Source organism: Echinops telfairi, unplaced genomic scaffold, assembly GCF_000313985.2.
Source record: "Echinops telfairi isolate 266 unplaced genomic scaffold, ASM31398v2 ScPeMD7_18;HRSCAF=68, whole genome shotgun sequence".
Lineage (NCBI taxonomy): Eukaryota > Metazoa > Chordata > Mammalia > Afrosoricida > Tenrecidae > Echinops > Echinops telfairi.
The window spans coordinates 28,732,151-28,739,022 of NW_022103915.1; positions in this window are offsets into that span (position 1 = coordinate 28,732,151).

Genomic DNA, 6,872 nt, shown 5'->3' on the forward strand with positions numbered 1-6,872 from the left:
GGGGCTGAGGGCGGAGGCCGGGGGGCTGGCGGGGAGCTGCTGGGGGCGCGGGGACAGTTCGCTCGCGGCGCCGCTACCCGCTCGGGCTCCGGCTAGCTGCTGCTCTGCTCGCTGCAGTTGCGGTTGGAGTACGAGGCGCCGCAGCCGCCGCTTTTATAACAGCATTTTATGAATGAGTCCCTACGTCACGGGCGGAACCATCGCGGCCCCGGAGGGGGGGCGCTGGGGCCGGGGGGCCCCCGAGGCTGCCTCGCCGCCTCTCCTGAGCTCGCGGCGCCCTGATCTCTGCCTTATAGTAGTTTTGGATCCTGTGAGCCTTTAGAAATGTGGGTCTTAGGGGTCCTGTCGCCCCCCAAATGGGAGGCTTCAGGGACTTCTCCCCCCACGACTGCAGGGAACGGCCGTGGAAACCTGCTGACGCAGATGTCCTAATATGGACATCCCGTGTAACTGGGAGTCCCCTCCGTGGTTACCGCTCTTAGCTGCTCCCCAAACCCAAACCGCTCCGGGAGAGAAAGATGGGGCAGCAAGGCTGCATGAAAGCAGGTGGTGCCCCCTCCTCTGCTTCCTCACCCATGTGAATGAGACGGGTGAGTTATGTACCCACACGGACGTGTGTAGAAGAGATGAACTCAAAACTATTGCTACAAAATCCTGTTGTTGTTAGGTGCCATCGGGTTGGTCCCAACCTGCTGCGACCCTCCGCACAGCAGAAAGAAACCCTGCCCGGCCCTGCGCCGCCTCACGATTGTTCTTTATTAAACACAGAGATCAGACTGTGAGGCCACAGGGTACATAAAGCATTGCTCCAAGGGCGGGGGTCGGGAGATAGGGAGGGTGAGGGGATTCCAGGGGTCAACACTGAATCAGGATGGGGGAGGGAGCACCGGAACCGATTGTGATTACACAACTCCTCTTAGAAGCAGTTTAACCATGGGGTGGGGGGCGGGGGGAACATTGTGTTAGTCTGGGTAGACTAGAGAAACAAATTCATGGGCACTCATATGTGTATAAGAAAGAGCTTTATATAAAGAGTAACTGTACATTAAGAAAACATCCCAGCCCAGTCCAGATCAAGTCCATAAGTTCGATATTAGCCCATATGTCCCATACCAATCTATAAAGTTCTCTCAAATTGACAAACGATTATATAACTACCACAAACATGTTCTAAAATTTGTTGTGGTACAGAAGGGATGATAAATCTAGGGTGCAGTATAGCACTGATGAAGCAAATAACTATCGTCTAGTTCTTTAATATTTCCTCCCCTTACTATTGTGGTTTTTACTTGTTTTACCTCGTTAATCGTGTTAGACTTCCGTGTGTTCATTGATCTAATTAAGATAGTTCCATACATGAAAGCCAAGATAGATAACCCTTCAGAAACAGTAACAGGAGTAATGGTTCCCTGAGGGAATGGGAAGCTAGGGGGTGGGAGAAGGGACAGAAAGGGGAGTAGCTGATAGCACCGATGCTCTATAACCCCACTCTAGAGGATCGAACAACAGAATTGTACAAAAATGTATATATTGGATGGTGTAAGATACAGTAAAAAAAATGCAGGTTCCTGGGTGGGAGGGTGGGGGAGGAAGGGGAGAAAGAGGAGCTGATTTCAAGGGGTTCAAGAAGAAAGAAAATGCTTTGAAAGTGACTGTGGTAGTCACTGTACCATGCTGCTTGATGTGATTGAGCTATGGAGTGCTGTGATAGCTGTAAGAGCTCCAAATAAAACAATTTAAAAAATAAACATAATTGATTCTGGTACTGATTGTACAATTCTTCTTGATATGATTGAACAATCAAATGATTGAATTGAATGATATGTGCATTAGGTGCCAATAAAAGTGTAAAAAAAAAGTATTGCTACTAAAAGACAGAGCATCCTCAATGCCCATCAATGGCAGAATGGACCAGCAGCCTCTGGCCTGAACACACACTGGAACCCCACATGATATAAAGAGCAATCACAAATCTCATGACCTGGGTGAAGCGAGAGGGCATGATGCCGAGTGACCTTGGCCAATCAGAAAGGGACACACGGTTGTCTGAAGCCGCTGGGGTGAAAGGTCAAGAAAGCTTTTCGCTCTACAAGGGCATTCTTTGTTAGGTGGTGGGAGGGGACAAGAAGATGTGGGTGGAACTGCTGCTGTGAGTCTTTTTCCATGTGAAAGCAGAAAGCCTTGGCTTTCTTCTGCGGAGAGGCTGGTGTTTTCAAACTGCTGACCTTGTGGTTGGGAGCCCAGTGCATAACCACTATGCCACGAGGGCTGGAGGGCAGCCTGGTGCTAACTTGGGGGAAGGGAAAGGCAATATACAAGAGGGAGGGTGGCACCAAATGGTGGCGGAGGGAGCAGTTGCAAGAATAAAAGGCAACCGAGGCCAATATGGTTGTCACACAATCTTATAAAAATGGTGATGACCAGTAGGCACATGAATAGACACATGGAGTGGACAGATGTGAGAGGGAATTAGAGATATAATGTATACATATAAATATATGTAATTTATATATTATGTTTATATTAATAAAACTTACCTAGAATGTATTCCTATATGATGTAGGGTGAATGGGTGTATGTGTGCATATTTGCCTTTGTTGTAAATAGACCCATGAATGTTTTCTGCCCAATAATGGGTAGGTCTATAGCAAGAGCAGTGATGCTAGTAAGGTCCACACACCTTAGAACGGTCCACCCCTTGAGATCTGTCGGGCAGCCTGTTCTCAAGGGCAAAGTTCAGAAGGGTGAGAGAAGAGGGAGGAGAGGAGACAGGACACACAGGAAGGAGGGGGAGGAAGTGACGTAGGTGGAGGGAGTTACAGCAAGTGAGGTGAAACTTGTTGAATGTCCAGATCTTTACTCAATTTGCAATAAAAAGTTAAAAAACAAACAAAAAAGATCACTAGTAGGATTCTGGTACAGACATGCACGAGTTTGTTTCAAACCAAACGTGTGTGAGCCTGCCCCTGGCATCAGTGGCTAGCTGTAGACGAGTTCTCTGGGTCGCATGCTTGTCTTGATGTGTGAGTGCCTTCCAACGAGAGGAGGTCCTGTCAAAATAGTGAGGCCCCTCTTAAAGTGGTCCTGGTTTTTAATATTTTCTGCTTTCTTTTCAACGGAGGTTTTCCTCTATTTTATTTTGTTATCATTCTTAGCTTTTTTGCCTCTTTGTTTTTATAGGAAACCCGGGTGGGTGCGCCTACAGAGACAGTAGCTGGATTCACTGTTTCGTGGGGGTGTGGCACGGGAAGGTTGGGGGAGAAGGTGGGAGCTAATCACAGGGAGTACGAGAAAGAAGAACGTGTTCTGAAATCAATCATCATCATGATTGTGTACCTCTCCTTCATGTGCTCAGGTATTCAAGTTGTAGGATGTGGACGTATGTCCCGATGAAGCGGTTTTAAAAAATAAAGAAAAAGAAGAGTGAGGGCCCATCAGAACAGTAGCTTCCCAGGGGACCTGCTGGTCCGGGTAGATTCCAGGCAGAAATGTCAACTCAGAAGACTGGTGATTGTTTTGGGATTCCCAGGGAATAGGCTGAATTCCGGATATCTTGGTAGCTTATTATGAAGAAATTTTAATGAAAATGGAAAACTGCATCAATGAGATAAAGCCCAGGAAATGTACACCAAGGAATTTCTCCCCCTTGGTGACAAGGGCACCTGTTCATTCTGCGAGGCCTGGGAGGGCTGTGCCAGGCGACTTTTGTTGGGAAACCGTATCCCATCTTCCCGCCGGCCCCGATCTTGCCCCTTCAGACGTTGATTGTTGTTTCAGAGAACATCTGAAAGGAGCCCGGTTTGAATCCCTCGCAGATGCCCAGTAAGCTGAAGGCTGCAGAGTTCTTCAGAGAAGGGTCCGGGAGATGGAAACGCCGCCTTCACAGGTGGAGGATATGTTGAGAAACAGTCCGAATTCTACAACAAAGAAAGTGACCTGGGGAGCTTAGCTGTTTCCACAGCCCATGTAGAATTGAGCTCGCACAGAGCGACTTCCACCAAGTTGGCTTTCGATGGCTCCTGTGCTTCAGTTCCGATGCTTGTTTCATACAAATTACAAGTGGATAGATGTCATTAAGGAAATGTTAATAATCTAAAAGCAATATTGCAACAAATGATCATATAGGTAAAAAAATAATAATTGAACCCATTGCTGTGGAATCCGTTCCCACTGATAGCAGCTCTGTAGGCCAGGGTGGAACAGCCCCGCGGGGTTTCTGAGACTGACTCTACAGGCGTGAACAGTCTCGTCTTTCTCGCAGAGGAGCCTATCCAGCCTCCAAACACCAACCTTGCGGTTATCGCCTGACAGCTAGCACACTGTGCCACGAAGCATTGATTAGCAGCCATTTGGACAACCTGCAACCACGTCCCATGTGGTCCTATGAGGTTTGTGCCGTTGTTTACTGGGGAAGGCATTCTCTTTCTGTTTGTTTTTCTTTCCCCTCATGATTTTAAAGGCCCCAGCCTCAGACTCTTGTGTCAGTGGGGCACAGTCCAATCTGTCTCTCACTGACTTTCCATGCCCTACATGTGCCCAGGCTTCGGGTCTCCATGGCCATCCGTGACTGCCTGTCCCACCCTGGTCCCTTCAGGTAGATTGTACGGATCTTGTCAGAGTTGTAGAGTGGGAGGCCCTACCGAGGCTGCCTCCCTTGGCCCGGGTGCCAGGTGCCCTGTGCAGCCCCCTGGGGTTCAGGCTGCAGTGGTGGTGGTGGGAGTATTTGCAGGAATGGTGGTCCTGGGAGGAGGTAAGAGGAGGGGAGGAGTGGGTGGAGCTTAAAACCAACTGGGGTGGGGAGCCAGGCAGGCAGGAACAAGAGGAAGCCAGTGGCGTGAGAGGAGGGGCCAGCTGGATGGCAAGTGTTTGTGGCAGCAGGTGGGCAGGGGCCAGGTATGGCTGTCAGACTCCAGGCTTGACCATGCACGACTAATGGCAGCAGAATCGAAGCTTTGCCCATGCTCTGAGCACCGTGGTGGTGATACAGTGCTGCCCACCTGCCCTGTATACAATATGGGGTTTGGACAATATCTGAGTCACATGGTACCCTGTTTCACAGAATGCATCATGCAGGCTGTTGTTGGGTGCCAGGGAATTGATTCCAAGTTAGAGTGACTCTGTGTGACCCAGGCAGCACTGGCCGGCTCTGGGCCATGTTCATGATCCCTGTTACGTTCGAGCCTGTCATTGAAGCCACTGTGTCAGTCTATCTCGTGGAGGGTCTTCCTCTTTTCACCCTCTCCTTTACCAAGTATAATGGCCTTTCCCAGGCACTGGACCTCCTGACGACAGTCCACAGCTTGTGAGATGGGCTTGCTGTCTTCGCTTCTAAGGATCATTTTAGTTGTGCTTCTTCCCAGACAGGTGTGCTTGTTTTTCTGGCAGCACACATATACCTGTAGTGAAAGACTTGGTTTACAACTCTTCACTGGTATGACTTTTCCAGCTTTGTTACATAATCTACTGTCAACTTGAGTGAAGGGGTGGAGTCTAGTCTGTCAATCAGGTCATAGCCAGTGAGGCCTCTGTGTGGGCACAGCCTTCTCCTGAGGATTCTGGGAACTCTTGTCTTCCTCCCTGGGGGTGGGACACATCCTCTCTCTGCTTCGTCTGCCTGCTGAAAAGCAACATGGAACTATGCCGATGGAGCCAGAGCTCTGAAACTGAGAGAGTCACTCGGAGACCCATGCCAGTGCTGAGATGCTTCCACTGACACTGGATCCCCAAGACTTTCCACCCACGGACCTGTGATCTTCCATTGCATGTGATGCATGAGTCTGCAGAGGAATTTATGGATTGGTATCAGACATATGAGCTAATACTGGACTTATGGACAAGATCTGGACTGGGCTGGGATGTCTTCTTATTATACAATTGCTCTTTTACATAAAACTCTTTCTTACACACTTAGGAGTGTCTGAATTTGCTTCTCTGGTCAACCTGGACTAACACAAGCTTTAAATGTGATAAATTGTTCATCATGTTTTCCATCTGTAGGAGATATGCAACCTAAAGCAATACTTAGCTGATCTGTATGATAAAGATCAGGAGTGGAATCTACAAACTAATCGAAATGTGGAACTATATTATTAGTTCCTTACATGCTATTATATATATGGCTGCTCTTTCCTCTGTTACCACATTTTGAGCTACGACTTGTAAGAATGGATCAAGCTGAGTAACAAGTTCAAGTAACCCCCCCAAATTTCCATTTTGTGAAGAGCCCTGGGGGAGGAGTAGCTGCATTATAGGCGGCTAACCTTGAGGTCAGCAGTTCAAACCACCCAGCTGCTCCACGGAGAAAGAGGAGGTTTTCTATTCCTGTAAAGAGTTGTCTCTTAGTTTGGTTAGATAATCAAAGACTTCCTTTCTTTCAGGAAAAGATTGTTCATAAGTGGTGCTTATTAGACCAGCAGCAACAGCTCATTCTAAAACAGCTTTTCAATAATGGCATTCTTCATTAATATGGATTTCCAGTTCATGAGTTAAGTCTTTCGTTTAAATAGGATACATACAATTCCTGTGAATTGAACTGCTTTTGTGTTTATCAATCATATTTGAGTTGTGCCAATTTAGTTGTAACTAAATCCATCCACAGCAGATCGAGAATTAAATGATTTAGGGCTGAATACTGTGCAAACAAAGCAGTGTATAATCCTGACTGATAGTGAATACAATAGCCCGAGCTCCCTCTTAGAATTTTCACCCTTGACATTGAGCCCTAGAAATATATGCTGGCTCCAGGGCCTTGTCCATTTACTATCCAGAAATGTTGACACAAAATTTCAAAGCATACAACTGAATTTTAAAACTCAAAGCAGTTAAAACAGAAGGCTGGCTTAAGCCTGTCTGAAATGCATGTAACAGCACCC